The following is a 21,851-nucleotide window of genomic DNA, read 5'->3' as shown; positions in this document are numbered from 1 at the left end:
AGCCTGCACTCCTCTCTTGTATCTACATAACATCTAGATTATTATTATTAATTTTATTGAATACTAAAAAATGATGATATACATGTAAGAAGCAGAAAGAGAACAAAAGCAGTATGCCAACTGTGTTTTTATTTATTTAACTTTTTTTTTTTTTTTTTTTTTTTCCAGGAGAGGTTTAGTGATTTGGGAGATGATGCATGCTTTTGGATTCTTGGAAAAAAAAACATTCATTTTTTAAAGTATATGACAACATTGATTCATCCAGTGTTGTCCAAAGAAAATTCTGTTCTAAGTGATCAAATTCCTTACTGGTATGTGATACGGGAAGTGATGTTCATGCAGCAGATTCATCTATTTATTCACATATTACCAATAGGTTATGGCATGATTTGGTTTTTGGATATTGTCTGGTCTATTCCTTTCAGGAAAAAGTCTGTTAGACTGGTTGTTATTTCTGGAAATAACTCCTATAGAGAAGCCTGGCAAGTATCTTATTGATCCAAGACAAATGTGGAAGGAGGAGATTTTTGGCAAAAACAGATGAGAAGTAACATTTCTTAACTGATACGATTTTAAAAATCTGTTCTCACAGCCTTTACTCAAGTAAACTATCATTAGCCTTAGCTGGAATTTCTTTAACGATGCCTATAAGAAAATATTTCTGTTTTATCTTTTTGTTCTCTTTTGTTTTTCAGTGTTGATTCTGGAGCGCATTTTATGATTAACTGATTGCTGAGAGCAGTTCAGCTTTATAATAAACCAAACCTTTAAGATTAGTATTTGTTTCTCACTCTAGGATAGCAGATTAAGATTATGGTTTGGGAACAGAGCAGGAAACCCGCTGACATCCCACTCTGCCAGAGAGCTGGGCTGGGGCAGGTGGCCGTACAGAGTTGTAGCCCAGTGTGTACTAGGAGCCACTGTTGTGATCCATTCCCCACTGCTGGAGTAGTGCTTGGGGTGGGCCTGGAGGCCTTCAGACTGGGTTCCCTGGGGAGGCATGCCCAGCCCAGAGTGCAGGGATCGGGCTGGTTTAAAGATGGAGCTGTAGATCCGTACATGTTTGGCCTTGGAGTGACTGAAACAACAATTTAAAGGAGAAGTTTCAATCTTTAATGAATAAATACCTTACTCAAGTGCATTTCTTAAGGCATCTGCAATTGTTGTAGAAAGTCAATGTTTTGCTGTTGAAATGCCTTGTAGCAGAAAATATGTATGATTATTCTTTGGTGGGTGGTGAGACACACCTGGTCCAATCCTTGGTGACTGCTGTCATTTTACTTTAACCAAAGAAATTAATTTTTGTGAGGTTTTGGAGAAAAGATAAACTCATATTAATTTTTCTTTGGGAATAAGTCATACCATCTGCTAATTTATTCTCTGGTGAAGTCATGTTTTCAATTGGTTAACTGTTTCAGTAAGGAAAGAAAGAGGACAGAATAGTTTGTCTGTTGCTCCAGGGAGACTTGCTAAAGCTAATATGCTGCATCAGTAGAAAAGGAAAAGAAGGTATGGATTTCCTAACACCATCTGTATCACATACATCCTCATACAGCAAAAGAGCTGGAAGAAACATCCTTGGAATAAACAGGTTAGTGGTAGCTCTGTTGATATGGTATAGGTGGGGGTGGGAGAGAGATTATGTTGCTAACAGCTTGGATTAGGTTTGTGGTTTCTAGAAAAGATGAATTTCTTAAGATGCTTTCTCTCTCGCTCTCTATAGCTAGGAGCTTTTATGTCCTTGTACTGTGTTCTATTTTATTTTTGTCTGAGATAAAGACCTGGGTCTTTCTGGGTTGTTGAGACCTCTGGAATTTGACTTCAGTTGTGGAGAAGCAGAGGTTGTGCAGGCCACCCACCCGAATTGCTGATTTAGTGCAGTCCTGCAGTTGTTGACTTGAGTATTGTCAAAAACCATGCCATACTATCTGAACAAACACACCTCTATCTGCAAGTGATGACTCATCCAATCTTTTTAGCAAGCCTGTGTCAGCTTAAAACACACCTTTTGCAGATTGTTTTTGCCTTTTCTAGCTATGGACATAGGTCTAGAAATGACTGATACTCACTGAGTCTGATCGGTTTTCCTATTATGAGCTGTAAATATCAAGAGAAATAGCTCTCTCCCTCTTCTGAGATACTAGTACTTAACAGTAAATGCTTTTCTAGCAGCATTACATAAAACTGAAAAAATGTTTAGCAAACCATGTTTTAATGACACTAAGCTATGGCTTCAACAGGAAGCGGGGATGCATTGCTCTAACATCTATGGTATGGGTTTGGTGCCAAGAAACAAAACGGAGTGACTGAATGTGAAACAGAGCAGGCCACAGTTATTGCAGCATATAATCTAATGTGAAAATCCAAACAAGTAGGACTCACCCAGCATGCAAAAAAGTTTAATGGGACTAGAGGGAAGAACAGACTTGAAACAGAGCTGGTTTTGCTGAAATATGAGTCTACACTGGGAGGGGGGAAGTAGCTGGTATACAATCACCACTACATTGCTGTTTATTGCTTTATGGAATTCCCTGCAATTCCTGCTTCTCCCCATGCTTTATTAATCAAAGTGAGGAATTGTGTTGAAAGTCACAAGGTGTTCCTTCCATAGCATTTGCTTTCTTGAGTAAGGAGGAGGATTCCCTGTGTCCTCCCCGGTGCTGACAGGCCTTTGGTCCCCTCCTTGTTCCTTCCCTCCAGTTTCTATTTCATTGTGGCACACACCTGGGGGTAGGTGGATGACCACATCCAGAAAGGTAGAAAGGGATTTAATGTTTTGAATGCCTTTGCCTCAGAGATGTGAGCATTACCTACTGGTCTTCATGTTCTTCTTTTGCATTTAATAAATATGCCCTTCCTTGCAAAGGAGACTTTGCTAAGAGGATATTATGTCTTCAGCTGAAGTACTTGCCATGAAACACTATTCTGGAGTTTTCTTCAGTTCATTCTACCTCAGAATGGTGGCTTTTAAGAAACTGCTATCTAGTAAGAAATGTTTTCTTGAATCAGTTTATATACTTTTTTTCTCTCAAATGCAAATCTCGCACAGGGATCTTAATACTTTGCATTTATGTGACATTTTTTGTCGGAAGCTTTCAAACTGCATCGTATTATGAGTTTTGAAGGTAAGAAAATTCTACCTTAGACACATGTTTTTAATTAGACTAAACAAACAGTAACGAAGTCATGGCCCTGATCTGCAGGTTGATCCCACTGATTGAACCCAGCTCTCACATGAATTCTTTGTGAAACAGGGGCCTAACTTTGGATGTCTTTCTTCTGGAAATGAAGGAGCTCAGCTGCACCAGATGATTAGCTTTTTAAGCAAATAACTTTTTGGCTATCAATGGAGGGAGCCCAGGAGGAATGACCTGCAGGTGTGGAGGAAAATTTAACTTCTCAACCATGCAGTACTAATTCTTTGTTCTGCTGATGCAGGATTAGAGCTCAATGGGAAAGAAAAAGATCAATGACATTTAAGGCTTTGTCTGTGCTAGGGTAGGATTTTTATGTTCTCAGCACCCATAACTGGGAACAGATTTTCAATACTACTCAATTCCCACTAGATGCTTAAGTACATACTAGCCATTAAAAACAACTCAGCACCAAATGTCATGAACTCTTGAAAATCCACCCACTTTTTTGGGTACTTAAATTCTCTTTTGAGAAATATAGCTCTGTATTTAAAAAAAAAAAAAAAATCCCCAAAATAGCACATACAATTTGTACTGTGTGTGGTGCTTCTGCAAACTTAAGCTAACTGCAATTAATGGTGTCTACAGCATGGTCACTGTTGTGGAAGTTCCGTTAGCAAAAATCCCAGAGTAGGCCCCCACCTAGAGGTAAACAAACTTCAGGAGAGAATTTGAAATGATTCAAACTGTTTCTCAAGACTGTTGAAACTTAAAACACAAGCTTCTTTGAAGTTTAGGATGTTCTTTTATTAGTAACCCATATTATTACATTTTTGTCTTCTAATTTCTGGGATTTGGATAGACCTGAATAGACAATGTAAAGAACAAAGATTTTATCCCCAATATTTTTATTCTAGAGGTGACAGAATAACTTGTTATGGAATGACTGAAGGGTTTTGACTTGGCCAGAAGTAAAAACTGTCTGCAACTGTCTTAGGAAAGTTCTGTTAAAAGTGCTTTTGTTTAGCAAGCAAGCATGTAGTTATTATTTTAAGAAGGTGAATTTAATTAATCAAGATTCACAAAATAGCATTCCTAGGTCCTATTAATGTAATTCTTAGATATAAAACTAGTTATCCAGGCAAATTTGAACCAGTTGACTATGCTACAGTGATTTCTGGTCATCATGTGTTTGAGCATCCTCTGTTTACTTCTGGAGCCAAGTCAGTGTTGGAGAATTTTGTCTTTCAGCAGCATCTTTCCGAGTGCTGAAGAGGTGTGATTCCCCAAGAGCATTGCTGACATGACACCTAGATATTACAAATATTACAAGTATTACTTATTTCAGTTTTGTGGTGGAGGTCATAGTACTGTAATTAGATGAAGTGTAGCTTTGCTAATGTAGCTGAGACCCCATGAAGAAGATTTAGCCAAACTGATACACGAGTACATTGATCATAGTGGAAATGTAGCCTGGTTGGATGGTGCAACTACACTGATGGCTTTCCACTGCTTTTTCTCTGCGATTCTTTATGTGATGAAGACCAGTTTATTTTGAGTTTTGTATTCTGCTGAACAAGTCTGTTAGTTAAGATTCCACTTTGAGGAACTTGGAAGTTGTGGGGATTTTTTTATTTTTGTTTTGTTTTTTCCTGTTTTGAAGATATAATGAGGACTTTGCACTGGAAGCCTGCAGCAATCCTGTTATGCTGTGATTAATGTCACTGTATAATTCTGACAAGCTGAAGCCCTCCCAGGGTGCTCATTCATCATGAATCTCTCTATAGCTCTTATTTATTTATTGAACAACATGTAAGCACAGTTCCCTTTTTTGTTTAATGTATCAGCATTTCAGTGTATGTGGACTTCAAGGTTTCAGCTTTGTTGACAATAATGAGATCATCCAGACAATTATCGTTTGATTTTCACTTCACTAGTGAGGAAGATTAAAGAAAAGTTAAGGAGCTTTGTCTGTTTCCTGTTACCCATTTACTGAGGGGGAAGAAAAACTAACTGTTTAAAATGTATAAATTATGAGACTTTAGATCATACTCAAACAGTACGTGAGGAGACTGCATACCATCAGTTCATTGGAGTTTTGAATGGGTCAAGCTGGCTTTCTGCTTAACTAAACCATGACTTGGATCGCCACTTAAACAGCAGGTATGAGTTAAGGTCCAAGGCTTATCCTATATGTCTACCACATATGAGCATTCATCCAGCTACTACAGCTTCAAATATTCACAGTGCAAAGATTAATTGCTTGTACAAGGGTCTGCACCTAGCATTAGCATTTTGTTAAGGCATGCAGGTTCCTGCAGCTCCCTGCCCTGTCCTGCCATGTTTCACTGGGAGAATAAAAATGGATAGGAAATCAGTAGAATATAGTAGAATAGTTGAGTTGGAAGTCCAGCTTCAAATCAAATCCAGCTGCCTGACAACCTCAGGACTAGCCCAAAATTAAAGCATGTTATTGAGCATGACGTGGTAATAAGATGTCATATAAGGTTCCAAAATCAGGGATGTGCAGTGTCATGGGCCACAGTGGCAATAAGAACGCTGGTCACATTCTTTAACACATTGGAAACTGCTCAGATACGGCTGTGATAGGTGTTGTGTAACAGTCTGAAGTAAAGTGATTCTCAGTACAGAAGTAACATTACACCTACACAAAAATGTATTGCTCTGGACACTTTAAGATCAGACATAAATATCAAGAAGTTGGAGGGAATTCAGAAAAAAGCCACAATCATGATTAAAGAGCACAGAAAGATGATGGCAAGAAAAGATGAAAAGAACTAGATGTGCATAGCTATATGATGATTAAGAAGGTGCATAAGCTTCTACAGCTAATTGAAGTGTATAAACGTAAAGGAAGGAACATAACTGTTTGGAGTGTTACAAGGGCTTGTAACTGGGAGTAGTTGGATGAAATTAATCAAACAAAAATTTAGGTTGGGAAATTTCCAAACAGTGGACCATATGTTCCCTTCTGGCGTAAAAACGTGTGAAGGGGAACAAAACACTCTAAAAGCCGTGTGGTGTTTGAAGTGCAGCTGTTGTTCCACATTCTCTCCCCTGCTTTGTGAAAGTAAGGGCCAGGGCCAGGTTTCTGAAGTGCACACACTATCAACACAAGTGTTAGAAAAACCAGGAAATCTGTAGTTAAGCTTATCCAGCTCTTGAAGTCCCAGTTACAAGTTGTACCTTTGCTTTTCAACCTTGCCCATTTTTACTTCCCATGTCTCCTTCCTCCACCCAAACCTTGACTCACATGGAGTCTGTGTGTTTAGAAATGGATGCTTTTGCTTTTTTGGGAAAGCTGATTGAAGCTTGGAAGTATATGATTCATGTGTGGACAGCCTTTCGCTTCATGTTAAGTTCAAGTGTGTTGAAGGGTGGACAATGAAGGGAGTCGTACAGTGCCGAATATTGTAACCGTATTTAACACGAGTCCTGATATACAAGTTTAATACCTCCTTCCCCTGTGACAGCTTGTGTATGTGGCTGAAGTTACCACTTTTTATGGGAGACAGAGCTCTTCATGGCTTAAGGTTAGCAGTGAGAAGTGCTGTAGAGAAAGAGAATTTTTAGACTTTGCTAGAGTAAGAACTCAGTGCATAATTTCTGGGTTGTCTTTTCTTTGCATAGAGTACAAATATGTGGGGGACTTCAGCCCCCCCCCTCCCCCCCTTTTTTTTTTTTTGCCCACTTTACAAGACCACTTAAAAAGTTTTGCTTTTAGACAGGGCCTTCTCAACTTTACTGAATCCTGATGTCCTTCAAATTTCCCCCTCCAAGTGCTTCCTAACTTCTCCACACTCCCCACAGCTGTACTCCAGATTGTCCAGTGAAGAATTACTATGTCATGTTTGGAGACTAAATACAATCATTCAAGTATTTCAGCAAGACTGAATTCTGTTTGTTTAAATGCATGTTTCAACACTAATTATAGAGTCATTGCTGATTTCTTCTTAATAAAAGTCCAGAGAACATAATATGTCATATAGTGACGGTATTTTGGTTTTTCTGTTTGCATTTTTCTAAAAGAAACATTTTGTCCAAGACAGTTCTCCTATTTCCAGATTTTAAACAGACGTGGGTCATTTGAAAGTAGGCCAAAGGAGCTTGAAATCTTAAATGTATATAAACTATCTTTTAGAGAGACAGTATTTATCCATTTGTCATTGTATCCATTGTATCCATTGTATTTTATGTCACCTTTCATTACCAAATCTCTAAATCTTCAGGCAAATATCTCTAAATTTCCCAACACACAACTAAATCTAAGCATCCTTCATATTTCCAGTGTGTTTGAGAAGGAACTTAGACTATTCAAATCAAAGTCCTTTAAAAAACAGAAGGAATCTGCATTTTCCACTCAAATAATTTTATTTAGATGAAAATTGCTGCTGATATAAAAAGGTAAGGTTTACCAGCTTACACTAGACATTAGCTTGGTCTACAGCTGTTCATGGTAGTCTTCATGTCTTTCTATTAGATTGTAAAATGTATATGTACATTTTAAGCATTATTGGTCATATGTTTTCATAATAGTAATTGCTTTATTTTATAAACATTTAAGAGACCCTAGACAGCTTTGAGTTTTCTTGTATTAATACATGCAAGTAAATAACACCATATTAACCAAAAGCTAGCAACAAGTCTTTTTTATTTCTTTTTCAATGTTCACTTTAATGTTCTCAAACACCAAACAATAAATGAAATAGACCTGCACCCAAACTGAATTAAAATTTCATCAAAAGCACAAAGGCAAGAGAATTCTGAATTAGCTGAACCTTTGCCTCCTGCTGTGTATCTAGATGTTGCTGGAGTCCCCTAACCTTGATTAGTGTCGGCACCAAAGGCTATGTGTTATTGTAGATCAACTCACACAATTACTGCTGACATCTTTAATCTAGCTTTATAAGCAGAAAAAGATATAACACTGTCTAATGTTTAGAAGCTGGAGCTACAGAAATTCAGACTTGAAGTAAAGTGACCTTTTTCAACAGGAAGGGTAAATTAACCATAGGAACAATCTACCTAGGGACATGTTGGTTTCTCCATCACTTGAAGTCTTTGTATTAAGAGTAGGTATCTTGTTAAAGGAGGTTCTGTAGGTCAAATGAAAATGATGGTTTTGATGCAAAAATTAACGGTTGAGGTTGTTTCACCTAGGTTACCCAGGAGATCAAATACAATGATCATAACAGTCTATTTTGGTTGTAATATCTATAGATTCATTGAGTGAATTATGTATTCAGCAAAATAGCTGCAGACGAACAAACAAATAGATATTTAGCTTTATTTATTTCATACTTATAAGAGGTATGCTTGTCTTCAGTATTTTATCTATGAAGAAAATCAGTATCTAGATTTAAAAGAAGACTGTCAGACAACAGACATACTGCTTCTCTTATGTCAGAAAATAGATTTGATGATTGTGCAACCATATGAAGTTTTTTCAAACAAACCATGAGCCTACAATTGTAATAATTTTTGATTTTACATTGCCAAGATTTTCCAATTTCTTAAAACTGCCCTAAAATGTGTTTATATACTAGTGAGTTATTTCACTTCCTATTTCCTCAAGTCAGCTTAACAGAGAGGTTTGATTAATCTCCAGACATAGGATTTGAAAAGAGCATGTAGGCTGAGTGTGTGGGATTTTTGTTTTGCTTTATCTTATTTTGCTTTTAGTAATAAATACAGTGACTTAAGTCAATTTGTTTAACAAAGCAGACTGGATCTTGGTGAATCACCTTAATGGGTTTCAGAGATGGCTTTTTAATTTGCTGCAGTTCTTAAGCTATTGAAAGCAGAAAATGAATAAATTATGTCTTTTAAAAACAATAACAACAAACTCAAGTCTAATGACTTCATGGAATGATTTCAAAGTAACATTGCCCCTGGTGGAAAAATGGGAGCTGCCTGCTTTCCAAATGGGCTGCACCTGTGCAGCTCTCAGAGAGGTTAAAAACATATCAAAGAGTTTCATCTGCGCGGGGCCTTCTGGGATGTGCTAAATGGATTCAGAAGTTGGAGGAGGATCAGCAGTCCTGGCATCATGTGCTGTGTTACTGTTGGTCCTTGTTTCCTGTTAATTGTATTACTGCCAGAGAAAGACTTTTTTTTTTTTTTTTTCCTGTCTCATAAAATAAAATAAAAGACTCAGCCTGCAGGCATGGGATCTGATGCCTTTGCTTGCTGCAGAGATGCAGTCATCTGGTTTTAGCCCTCAACATCTAATGGCTGGCATATGGACAGAACGCAGTGTTCTGTGCCGCTCCCCTGGCTTCTCGTAATCAGCGATTGAGATCCATTATTTCAGCAGGTGTGCTAATATCTGCAAGCATGGCTGCCTTGCTCTGCTAAAACTGAAGATGTGTGGTTGTGGCCTCTCATACAGAAATGTTAATAAAATTCTTATTGCACAGAACGAGTTCTGTTCTACAGAATGGCCAGTGTCCTTAAGAAACACATGGGGTAAGACTCTATTTTGGACTGCTGTAGAACTAAATTAAAAATGAGAAAAGGAAGTAGCAAAGTTTGAAGGAGATGTTTCAGTAACAAGCTGTTGGACCTAAATGATGGTGGCAGCAGCAGGAGGTAGGGAACATCCCTTAACATAGCTATTATGAAAGAGCACATCTCTTTAAGATATATTTAAATTTCAGAGAAGTTCTTTCCCTTACAGACAAGAAATTCCAGTAGCACGTTTATCACCATGTACTCAATAGGCTGCTCTATTTTTAATAAGAAAATCAGAAGAAAAAGCATTTATCTTTATGCATGTTTCCATGTTTCCATGTTTCCAAATTACATATCACATGATATACAGAGTTAATAATGCCTGTAGAAACTTTAATGTTTACACTTTTATTTATTCCTCTTTTGACAGCTGTATTCTTGTTTTGTTCTTTGCAATTCACATCATTTCAAGACGCACAGACATTCAACTGTCTAGTTACTGGAGAATTTCAAGTATTTTTAAGGCAATGTTGGCATATAGCGCTCCCAGGGCTAGGAGCATGTTCTTGAGAGCATTTATTCCCTGGAACATGAGGACTATGTATGTGAATAAGTCTCTGCAGGATGTGGCTACATTCTTGCAAGATTAATGAGACAGGGAAGGGTTGAAAGAATAGAGAGCTACCACTTAGCCAAAGCTCTGTTTGAATGGAGACATTTTTCTGCAGTACTGCTTGAATCTGTACTGTCTGAATTGTGATGGCTATAATGTGTGGCTCAGAAAGACAAATATTTAGACCCCAATATAGCTAAACCTGGAATTTCCAACTGAAATCAAGGAAAATTAAATGTTTCAATCATTACAAATGAATTATCTTGATCTCAAGTTCAGCATCTTCAGTATATGAATGAATACTGATTACATATAACAACAAGGTAGCAATCCTAACAGTGCAGAAATCATGTTGTGTTTTTTTTTGTGTGTGTGTTTTTTTGTGTTTTTTGTTGTTTTTTTTTTTCTCCAGAATTAGTGCTGACACACTCTGCTGTATGTTAGAGTATATCCATGTTTTCTTCATGCTAGCTGCCAGCCAGAGTGCCAAGTGTCTTCTGAGTCCCTAAAGGCTCCTATGTACACTTCCCAGCTGCCTGATTGTAGGAGCTCTGAAATCACAAGCTGCAGGAAAAGTATGGCGTGATTTTACAAAACATGAGATTTTACTATAATTTTACCTCTGCCTTCTGTATTTTTTAACTTAAAAAGGAAGTCACCAAATATCCCAGCCAGGATACACAATGTAGATGTTATCTCCAACTGTTCTGTTTATCAAGGCCTTTCACTAACCCAGACAGCTTTCATTATAGTTTGCCTGCTTCTCTTCCATGCCTATGTTCCTCTAGCTAATTCTCTTCCCCCATTGCCTTCTATAAAGGGTGACAAGAGGCAGGACAAATAGGGTTTTTAGCTTGTAGGGTAGAAGTATGGTCATATGGAATGAAAGCAGCTGAGCTTGAAGCTGTGAAAGATATGGTGAAAAGTGTATTTGAGAGGCAGAACAATTTTCACATGCAAAAGGAAACTCTTTTAAACACATGGATTTTTGTTCCAGATCTACAGAGGAGGAAAAAAGAAAGGTGACTACATCATTTGTAGACGGAAAAGAAGTGATAACACATTCAAATTAGTATCTACAAGTATGAAGAATTTTTTAAGCCTCACTTTAGGTCATGCAAACAGAATTGTAATAATGAAAGCTGCTTAAGTTTTTGCAGTCTCATTAGACCTCAGTGGATATACACTAGCCATGCACAGAAAGTATTTTCCTCTTTTATTATCTAATGGACTCACCTCTCCTATAGGCTGTACCTATTTACTGAAGGAGAAGGAAAACCAACTGTTTAACAAGTATGAATTATAAGGCTTTATGTTACAGCCAGACAATTTGTGAGGATTCTGTGTGCCATTAGGAGTTCTGAGAACGCTCAACTGGCACACTTGGTTTGTCACCAACTCAAGCCCCTGCTTTATGAGAGTGTGATTTGATGGTCAAGGTGCATCTTAGTATGTGTTGGAGGTGTTTGTCCAGTTCACACACTGTGAAATTCATTACAGTACCAATTTCCTTCTCAAAAAATATTTGTATAAAGGGTTTGTATATGATTTTAGTCTGTTGCAAAGGTCACCATTTAAGTCTTTGGAGTGAGAGAAAATGTTTCAACTAAAAACCAAATGCTTGTGCAGGCAGAAAGGTGTTTTGCTAAAAGCAGTGTGCTTACTAAAAGAGCCAGTCAGTCAAACCAATAAAATAGAAAAATCTTTCCTATTTTGAGTGCAACCCAGATTTTGAAGTTTGCTTAGAAACAACTCTAGACAACACCTGGTTTTCATTTGCCAGCACCTGGTCAGCAAGACTTTGAAAGCTGTGTCTACCTCTTTCTGTCTGTAATGCCCTGAATATGTTTCACAGTATTGTGCATACAGGCCTTTGTGACACCACAACACTGCTCCATGTTAGTGCACACAGTTGTCATGCTTTAGTGTTCTGCCTATACTACCTGAAGGTATATGATATAACCCCTTTGTGGAATTCACCCTGAAAGGTACGAAAGGGAAGTCCTCATAGAAGAGTTGGAGATTTAAGTCTCCAGGACAATGTATTTCCAAACACTTGAGTTTTAATGGCCTATAGCTTTCTCCTCCATCAGAGCAATATCCTGTATGAAGAAGTTTGAGAGGGAGATCGTAATATGACTTCTGTGAAGTTTTGCGTTTTTTTGTTTTTTTTTTTTTTTTTTCCAGTTTCTAGTTCTGCTGCATCTCAAACAGACACCCAGTTAACTACCAGCCCTTGGTCTAATCTGCAACATCAGGCACATTAGGAAAGTGTCACCTATGATGGAGAAGACATGGTGACTGAGTTAGAAATCCCATTCCTGAGCTTACTCTATTAGTTATAATGATATTTGTTTTAATGAAGTATGCTGAAAAAATTGTCATTATAAGGCACGCTGGTACACTGCAAATGAAATCTGCTGGACAGATTCATAATTATAGTTATTAGCACTTAGAAATAGCGGTATAGTAAACCCCTTCATCTCTCTTCTTTGACTTTTTTCTTTGGTTGTGAGATGACAAATTTCAGGCTCCCTGATAAAGCCGGACAAGATAGAGAAGAGGCTCTGTTTTGGAGAAATTCAAGGAAAAAGAAGAGCTAGAAAAGCTATATGAAACACTGCTTTTCTTATTCTGTTAGTGTTTCTTAACTAATAATGTCAAGCTGCAGACATGGACTCTAGTTGTCAATAGCTTATGAAAATAGATAAATAAATGCATTGTGTTGCTTCCCCTAGGCATTTATGTATAAGTGAGGTTTGTCTTGCATTAAGACCTGACTTCTCTTTGTCCATTGTTCTTGCCTTTTACAGTAAGAGCACCACTAAACTTGCTGAGATATGTAAAGAATATTTGCACTATATTTGAACTCTGACTTGGGTGTTTAGAGACTAAATTAAGCTTTGTTCTTCTCACTTCTTACAGAGCTTAAACTACAGTATGTGATGTTTTAAATATGGTCCCTGAGCCAAGTTGTTTCCTCCCTAGAACATGCGTTAGGCATCAGCTCTCGCCCGTCATTTGCTGGGATTGATAATGTGCCAAGTCTTGAAGTCTTGACTCAGTTCTTACTCCGACAAGACTCCCATGGAAATCAATGGAAGTTTTGCCTGATAAAATGCTTCTGGATTCCTCTCCAAAACACTTGGCTGTTTTGCAGGCACGTTTGCAAAAATCCAACATTTCAGCCCTGTAAAGCAGGATTATCAAAATCTTAACTGATGGAGGACATTCTGAGGGCAAAATACCCAGAGGCCTGCTGCTGGCAGTGGAACACTGCCTATGTTTGAAAACCAAACCAAAACAAACCCAAGGGCTACAGGACAGTACATCATCTAAAAAGCTGCTAGCAGAACAGCATTTAAACTTATCTGGCAGTATCTACATATGGACAGCATGAAACAACAGTACCTTGTTACACTGTAAGATGATCAATCAATGACTTGTGTTATTTGGAGTCATTTTGAAACTGAACAAAAGGCTATGAGACAAGATCTTTATTATTTATTTATTTATTTTATGTTTGTCTTGCATGTGGAAATTAGAAAAACTAATGTGCAATTGGTTCATACAGAAAGATGTACTGTAGCTTAGCAAGCATTGCATTGCAATCAGTTTCAACAAATACCACAAAAACACTTCAGGATGAATATAATCACCAGAAATAAAGAGAAACAAACTTTAATGATCAGTTTTTAATGTGTGAGTATCATCCATCTCTTATTTTATAAACACATTTAGGTTTTTTTTTTGAAGCTCAGCATGCTTTATGTCATGCAATTTATGTTGCTTTGAAAGCAGTATGTGCTTTGCATCTGGAAAAAGAAGCCATTTGGGGGTATAGGAAAAAGTAATGTCTACATGTATACATTCTCCGTGGTTCTGCCATGGAGTAAATCACAGCCTGTTATTTTGCAACAGACGCATGCAACTTTCATTTCTTGGTGAAAACAAGCAAAGTGAAACACTTTTCATTTTCAGATTTCAGAGTGAGAAGCAGCATCACATGAAACCAACTTAGCTGTAATTTTTTAGTTAATCTACCAAACCTGTGCCATGCTGTGGAGCACAAGAATTCTGTTCCATACCCTTCAGTTCTGGTAGTGCAATTATCCCAGCCAGGCCCTGCAGCTCCTTAGGATGGTGCACATCTAAGTTGTTTCTCCATTTGCAGCCAGGGTACATACTGAGGTATGTGTACTGGTCCAACTGTGGAGTGCGCTTGTTCTGCACAGCTTATTTACAATAGCTCTAACTATGTGAACCAAGATCAGATCATGATTTTTTCCATTGCCTAGAGGGATGTATCAAAGGAGTAGGGCCTTGGCTTTTGGAAAGAAAGCATATCATATTTCTCTCCAAAGTCTTTCTCCAGCTGTCCGGGAACTGCACAGTGAGATTCTGGGATTATGTCTACACTGTGACATGTAGAGTTGTTAAAGCCTACTGAACCCTGTAACTCATGCTGACTTTCCCAATGACTATTAGCCCAGCTGCAATTTTGAATTAGAGCATTCATGTATTTGGGAAGAGTTGGCTTGTGTTGTCTCTTGACAGACTAATTTGTATCATGTATGATTTGCTTGTGCCCAGTCCATCCAGACTTGGTAGCTTGAGTCCATGCTAAAATACCAGGCATGCTTCTGTAACTATAGGCACCATTTCCTGCTCTGATACCTGCCTTTTACTTTTTTATATATATATTTTACGATCAAACAAAGCTTATGATCTTAGAACTGATTTACTATTGTTGTGTAAACTGCACAAACATTATTTTTTCCTGTCCCTCCCCGAAGTACAGACTTTTGGCTGAGATAGACTATTAACATGGGCATAAGCTTTACAGTATGAACTGGGGATGGACTAAGCCCTGAAAATGCATTTTTGCCAACTTTGTGGCCGTATGCTACAACAGAATATACAAAGGGTAAGGACGGTAAAACTATTGGGTGGGGTTTTGGGGGTGTGGGATAGAATTCTTTAGGATGGGAGCTGTTGAGTTTAAGACTCAACAGGGCTAGGCAAGAGCCCAACTTGCTGTCTGCAAAATGTTTGCTCCCCATCCTTACAAGAGTGAGTTGGGAGGGGAGCTAGCTGCCTCCACACATCTCACAGCTGTGTTTGGAACCAGACTGCACTGCAAGTTTTGAATGCTTCTTGCTTTAGTTCTTGTATAGTCAATTACCAAGGGGAAGATACAAGTCAGAAGGACAGATGTAATAGTAATGACAACGAAATCAAGGGAGTCATTATCTGGTCAGCTCTTCTTCAGAGTGTAACTTCCCTGCACAGAGTAGTTCTGAGGTTTCTAAACACATGGGCACAATTGCATCATGAAATAGGAACAGAGTTATATTATTTGAAGCAGAGTAATATTTTTAAAAATTAATTCTAATTTATTTTTTAACCAATCCATGCATCTGTTTGCTTTCCTGTCTAATACCTCTGGAAATCCCCCTGCTTGCACAGGACCTATGAATACCCCTCACAGGTAAGTATCGCTCCTTGCAAATACAAAAAAAGTTTAAAAGGTTTTTGCTACTTTTGTTCTCTGAATCTCTTGGAGTGAGTCTGTTTCATCTTCTCTAGCTTTCAGTTTGTGTGCTCTTTTGGCAGGAACTGTTGGCCTGATTCTGATCTTATTTGAAGTGTGTAAATCAGAATGAAGTCCTGTGCCTTTGAATGAGATATGGGAGCAAACAGCCTAGCATGGTGTGTGACGTCTTGTACTGCTAAGAATTCCATTTGGATTTGCAGCAAAAGGGAATTCTTAACCAGGCTCAGTTTCCACAAAGGGCAGTTTGCTACTACAAAGGGAGTAAAACAAATAGAATGACTTGATACTGAAACAAAAGTAGAGGTAAGGATCACAATAGTGAGTTTTAAAGGTGTTTATTAGAAAGCCTATAAAAAGAGGAGAAAGCAAAAAAGAGGGTAAGAGTCAGTTCAGCACACAGATATGAACAGTCAGTATTGACTCATTTTTCTGGAACATAGAAGAAAAAATTGCGAATTTGGTAAGACACATGATATTATGACTGAAATCTGATGTTTTTTCTTTCTCTGGCTATTATGACAATGCTCCAACTCTCAGAAAGGGATGGAGGGATGGTGGCATCAGACAGAATGGAGAGCAGCCGTGGTAGTTAAAGTCAGCATGAGTAAAAGCATAATTTTAACAAATAGAGATTTCTATTTTAAGGTTCACTGTTCTGGTCAAGCAGTGATTTGGGCAGGAATATAGAAGAAAACAAACAGCATTTTAAATTGACTAGTGGTAACACCATAGTATTTAATTTTTAGTTTTAGACTGGCACAGTTTCCGTTGATAACAGCTTTACAATTTGCCTTTGATCTTTACAGTGGGAGTTGTCTTTTAGGGGAAAAAAATTCTCTATTTCCAAACTTCTTTCTTTGTCTTTTTGCAGTCAGTGCTCGTGTGCATGTATAGATTTACCAACCAATCTATAATATATTATGATAGCTAAATTGCTGTAAACCCTGGGTGACCTGGCCTTTTTTAGAATGTCTTCACACGGGAAATTACACCACTAAAAGTCTAGTGGAAAAACTTCACTAGGATAGTTCTGATGGTAAATTTGATTATGCTGAGAAATTCTCAAAGGATGCTAACACTTACTATCTCAATAGTTTCCTTGCACTGAGAAGTTTAAAAACATCTTCAAGATCTGTTGCCACTGCAGTCATATAAATCAGCTAGCAGAATCATGCATCTTAGTCTCACTCACTTCCATGACAATATTTAAGCAATATTGCTAAAACTGGGAGAGCTTGGTTTGTTTTACTTCAAGTCAGTGAAGCACTTTTTCATAATTTATAATTCAACTACAGCACTTATCACAATAGAATTTTGTGGAGACCAAAATAAATTCAAGAAAGTATTAGATCTGTGGCTGATTGAACACCACTGCTAGGTTGTAGACTCTAACTCAAGAAGTCCCTAAACATCCACATGTTGGAAGCAAGGATGGTGGAGATAGATCTGTGCATGCCTTCTTTTTCCTCCTGATTAGAAACTTGCTACTGAATCACCAGCTTGACAAAGGATTGCAGATCCTACACTCTTAATCCTTATCAGGCTCTTTCCAGAGGTGCACATTGAAAGGTTGAGAGCCAGTGGTCATAGGGTGCACCAAGGGAAATTCCAAACAGATATAAGGGGGAAAAATTACAGTAAGGGTGGTTAACCACTGGAACGGGTTACCAGACATGCTGTGAAATATCTGTCCTTGGAGATGTTCAAAACTTAACTGGACAAGGCCCACAGCAACCTGACTTTGAAGTTAGTCCTTCTTTGAGAAGGGGTTTGAACGAGATGTCCTCCAGAGTCCCTCCCAATGTAGATTATTAAATAATTCTGTGATGATCAAATTGGAAGGAACTAAGTTCAAATCACTGCTACTAAAGTACCTCCCTTTCTGTCTCTTCAATCTCATTCACCAGTCTGAGAAATTTTATCTTCAAAATAGTTGTTAGGGCCAGGAAAAAAAAAAAATAAATAGGGAGCTTTCCACCTTCAGTTTCTGTGCACTGTTAATTTCCTCTTCTTGTTTAGGTCTAGTCTTTTGTTGTTGTTGTTCTAGTCTAGCAATTTAAATGGCAGTTACATCCTTGTGTTCATGTAGAACTAGGGACCAGATGCTCTCAGTCTTGTGTTTTGATGTGCACAGCTGGGGGTTTCCTGACTGAGGAGACCACTCTGTTCCCTCCAGTAACTTAAGAGTAATAACTGTTTATGGCAGTGTGTCTACTGAGAGATTTCTAACTGAACGTGTTTGCCAAAATTAGACTTTAGTAAGCCTACCAGGAAGACATTAGGACCTTTTCCTTTGTTTCCTTGCTCCATCTCTTCGTAATATTGAAATTAAATTCCTTTTCCTTTCATTAGGCCTTCTCTTTCCAGACTACCAAGACGAGGCTCCTGTCCTGCCTGCAAATCCCGTATCACGGCACTCATTCTTACTTCATTAGACAGCTGCTTGAACTCTGGCTGCTTCAGTGATAGAGACACCCTAAACTAGTCAAGGTTCTGCAAAAGTGTAAACACAAAAACACGTATTTTTCCATGGGGGAAAAAAAAAAAAAAAAAAGTCAAGAAAAGAGGAATGTGTTTTATTCTTACTCTTAAACCTGTATGGTGGTTTATACCAGTTAGATTGTTATACTAATGTTGTGTATATTTCATGCATTTTCAGTATTTCCCCATATGTTTCAAAAGTAATTTATGCTTATTAGTTTCCTAAATATTGTTCACCCCTCAAATATTGTACTAAAAAAAAATAAAAAATAAAAACAACATTATTATTCCAGCATGTGCAGTGTAGGCATATTATATAGGTGTTCACTTGAAAGGAACATCTAATTTAAATGCAATCTATATGTTAGAGATATTTTTCTTTTACCTGGCTCACCACCTTATTGTAGTTCACAAACTATAGAAATGAATTTGTAGTATCACAAAGATTTTAGTTCATAAAACTTTTATTTTGAAAGTTTGTAGATCTTGCAATCTGTGCTTCCTCAAGTCACAAGAACAATACTACCAGTCTTAGCTTTTTACATCTGCCTGATCCCCTTCTCGCTGATTTCCTTCCTTCCTTGAACATTTGATCCTTTTTTCCAGGTCTCTAATTTCCCAAATGAAATGAAGTGACCCTATTAACTTCCACCCTCCTTGCAGCCCAGCCTTGACAGAACTCCATGGCTGCTGTATGCAGCACCTCTCTGCTACAGCAATTTGCCAGAACTAGAATTTGTTTCATAGCCAAGTTTGGCTGCAAGAGAGTACAGGATAGGGCTCCGCTGCGGATAAGGAGCCACAATTTTTGTTTTGATTTGTTGCGATTTTTGTTGTGTGCTTTGTTGTTGTTGTTGTTTGTTTGTTTGTTTTGATTTGTTGCGATTTTTGTTGTGTGCTTTGTTGTTGTTGTTGTTTGTTTGTTTTTGTCAGTGTTCTACATATTTGGCTGTGTCAACTATGTTTGCTCTAGAGTAAGGAAAGAAGTTGGTCAGAAAATAACATGGAGTTGAGCAGTTGCTGAACTGCAGCTTGTATCATTCTTTAACTGGGTTATCAGTTCACATTCAGAGAGCTGAAACATTTATATTCTTGCATTAGAGGCAGAAGAGATTTGATTTGATTTTCTCCATATCTAATAATTTTTCTAATATTCATCTTGAGGTTTCAAGAGGAAGGTTAAATTGTTGGCTTATTTTATAGATGTTTTTATAGTTGCTCTACTCACTCACCCTGTGGTGGGCCTTTCTTGTATCACTGTAGTTCTGAGCTTGTCCCCAACCCAAGGCGTGGACTCCAGTTTTCACTGTTCTGATTTCATTGTCAGAGAGTACTGGAGATTCTTCCTTTGCCTCTTTCATGTGTGTAAAACTAGAAAACCCAGAGTAGGTTGCCAGAGAAACTTGGGGACAACAGCATGAGCAAATACTGCTCTAAAAAATACCATCTTAAGGTTGTGTTCCCAGTGTTAAAGTTCATGTAAGTAGCTGTCAAGTTTATACAGAGCAGGAGATAAAGCTGTTTGTGTGCAGTGTAAAATAGCAGGGGAGCCTTTTGATTTGCTGAGCGGCTTTGTCTAGATCCGTAGCTGCTTCTTTGCATGCTTAATATTATCTTTACAGTTCTAAGAACTGATAAGCTGTTCCGACCCTCAACAGGATCATCAGATAGACTTTCTTAAGAGCTATTACACAGATTATTTTTAATAGAAAATGCACTCATAATTCTGCATTAATATTGGAATTGTTTTCAACGTACAAACACCCTTCAAACTCAGAAAAGCCATCAGAACGAACAGAGCTATGTTCCTATTTTGTTAATCTTTATATCATCAGATATAATCTGCCAATGAGTGTATCTGTTCTCTCAACACTAGTTATTATTCTCCCACAGTCACAGGCTGCCACTGGCTGGGTACACTGAAGAATCAGTCATCTAGAGTTTTAATATTTTGTGGGTATCAAAGTTTTTCTGGATTGCTTCAAGCTTGGTAAGTGTCCAGCAATGATAACAAGATGCTTTGTGGTTTTATGAAATCTTCTGTACGGTTAATACTTCAGTTAAGTGTGAATAATATATTTCCAAATACGAATTCAGTGATCTACTTAAGGAATCAAACCACTTATAAGTTACAGATCTAATTCTGGTCTGAGAAATAACCACTATCTGATCACTAGCCAATATTTTCCATTTGTTACATGCAATTCTGGTGAATACCTGGATTCTGACCAATGTTACTGCTGTGATGCTTCTCATTGTTTCATCTTACGCATATTATACCCAATTGAATCCAGTATAGTATCTTTACCCTAATGCACTTCAGACTCTTAACTGGCTCAGATAACATTAACAATCTTTTCCATATAACTTTGGCACTTGTAGAGACCTTCTTGCTGAATAAGATAGAGTCTTATTCAGACTGTTCCTTACCATTTAGCTCCGTAACTGGCTTGACTTTTCTCTCCATCATGCTCTGTGGCACAACGTGCTCCTGTTCCTCAGTTTTATGGTCATAGTTTCAACAAAATCTGGTCTCAAATTAAGGATTGTGAACACGTACAAAAATAACATATATAGTTATAATATTGGAATAATATCTGGGCTTTGTTGGGACTCACAGATGTTATTGCAGTTGAAGAATACAGTAGGTAGGACAAGATATCATCATGGCTGGATGATGAATTTTGTATGGAGCTGTGCTAAAAGGGTGTGTTAGGCCCCAGTTATGCAAAGCATGTTTTTGTTTGTTTTTTCTGTGGCGAAAACAAGGCAGAATCAGAACTCTGTGAAACACTGCTGTCATTTCATATGGCTAAGACGTTGGAAAGCTTTGAAAATGAGAAGGGAATGAGGGTGACTTGACTGGAAGCAGATACTGGGAGGAGTTAGCCCACGGGTCCCTTGATAAAGCACCAAATTTGTAGTGTTTTTTTTTTGTTTGTTTGTTTGTTTTTTGAGGTCTGGGCTGTGTGAATACATGTGTTAAAGACAGAAAAGTGTTAAGTGTCCTAGGAGGGGTCCTAGAAGTGTTTGTTCATGATCTGGGACTAGCAAATCAGGGCACTTCCACTCCACTTTGTTTTGGAAGCTGGAAATTCTGAACTGAAATCTGGTTTTCCCTCTCCTCTGTGAAAGGAGACTGTAACTTATTTTTTCTTCAGGTCTATCTTAATTGAGCAATCACGTTATAGTATGAGCAAACATCTTCAAAAGAGATTCCAGCTTTAATGCCTGTTTTTTGCCTTTAGATATATCTGTACCATTTGAAAGGTATAGAAACTTTTGCTAATGTGGATCATTTTCACAGTACTTTTTCTGGCTCATTTTTCTTAGTATTTCATAGAAATGTACACTGTCCTTAACTTTCATAGCAATATACACTGCTTATGCTTAAGTTTATATTGTAAACTTCCTATTGAACAACTTTTCATCTAGTCATATTCCCTAGTTTCAAAGGTGCAACTTCATAATTTAAAAATGCTAAATGGGGATCTGACTTCGACTAGAGCTTTTTCAAGTATTCTTAGAACAATTGTAAAAGCACTTTCTATGAGACCATTTAGGATACTCTGGACTCAATATGAAATCATCA

The 21,851-nt window shown here is 37.7% G+C and overlaps 1 protein-coding gene and 1 long non-coding RNA gene across 2 annotated transcripts in view; both read left to right on the top strand.

The window, feature by feature from the left end:
• NKD1 (NKD inhibitor of WNT signaling pathway 1) overlaps positions 1-21,851 on the top strand; it is a 276,856-nt gene that overhangs the window by 124,132 nt on the left and 130,873 nt on the right. The gene's annotated exons all lie outside the window — the stretch shown is intronic.
• On the top strand, positions 1,401-13,912 carry LOC311443634. The gene is made up of 2 exons (XR_014697369.1): positions 1,401-1,591; positions 13,147-13,912. It is a non-coding gene; the product is annotated as an uncharacterized lncRNA (long non-coding RNA).

This window comes from Aythya ferina (genome assembly GCF_964211825.1).
Source record: "Aythya ferina genome assembly, chromosome: 12".
Classification (NCBI taxonomy): Eukaryota; Metazoa; Chordata; class Aves; order Anseriformes; family Anatidae; genus Aythya; species Aythya ferina.
The sequence above is the reverse complement of the archived record's forward strand: the minus strand, read 5'-3'. Positions and strand labels throughout refer to the sequence as shown.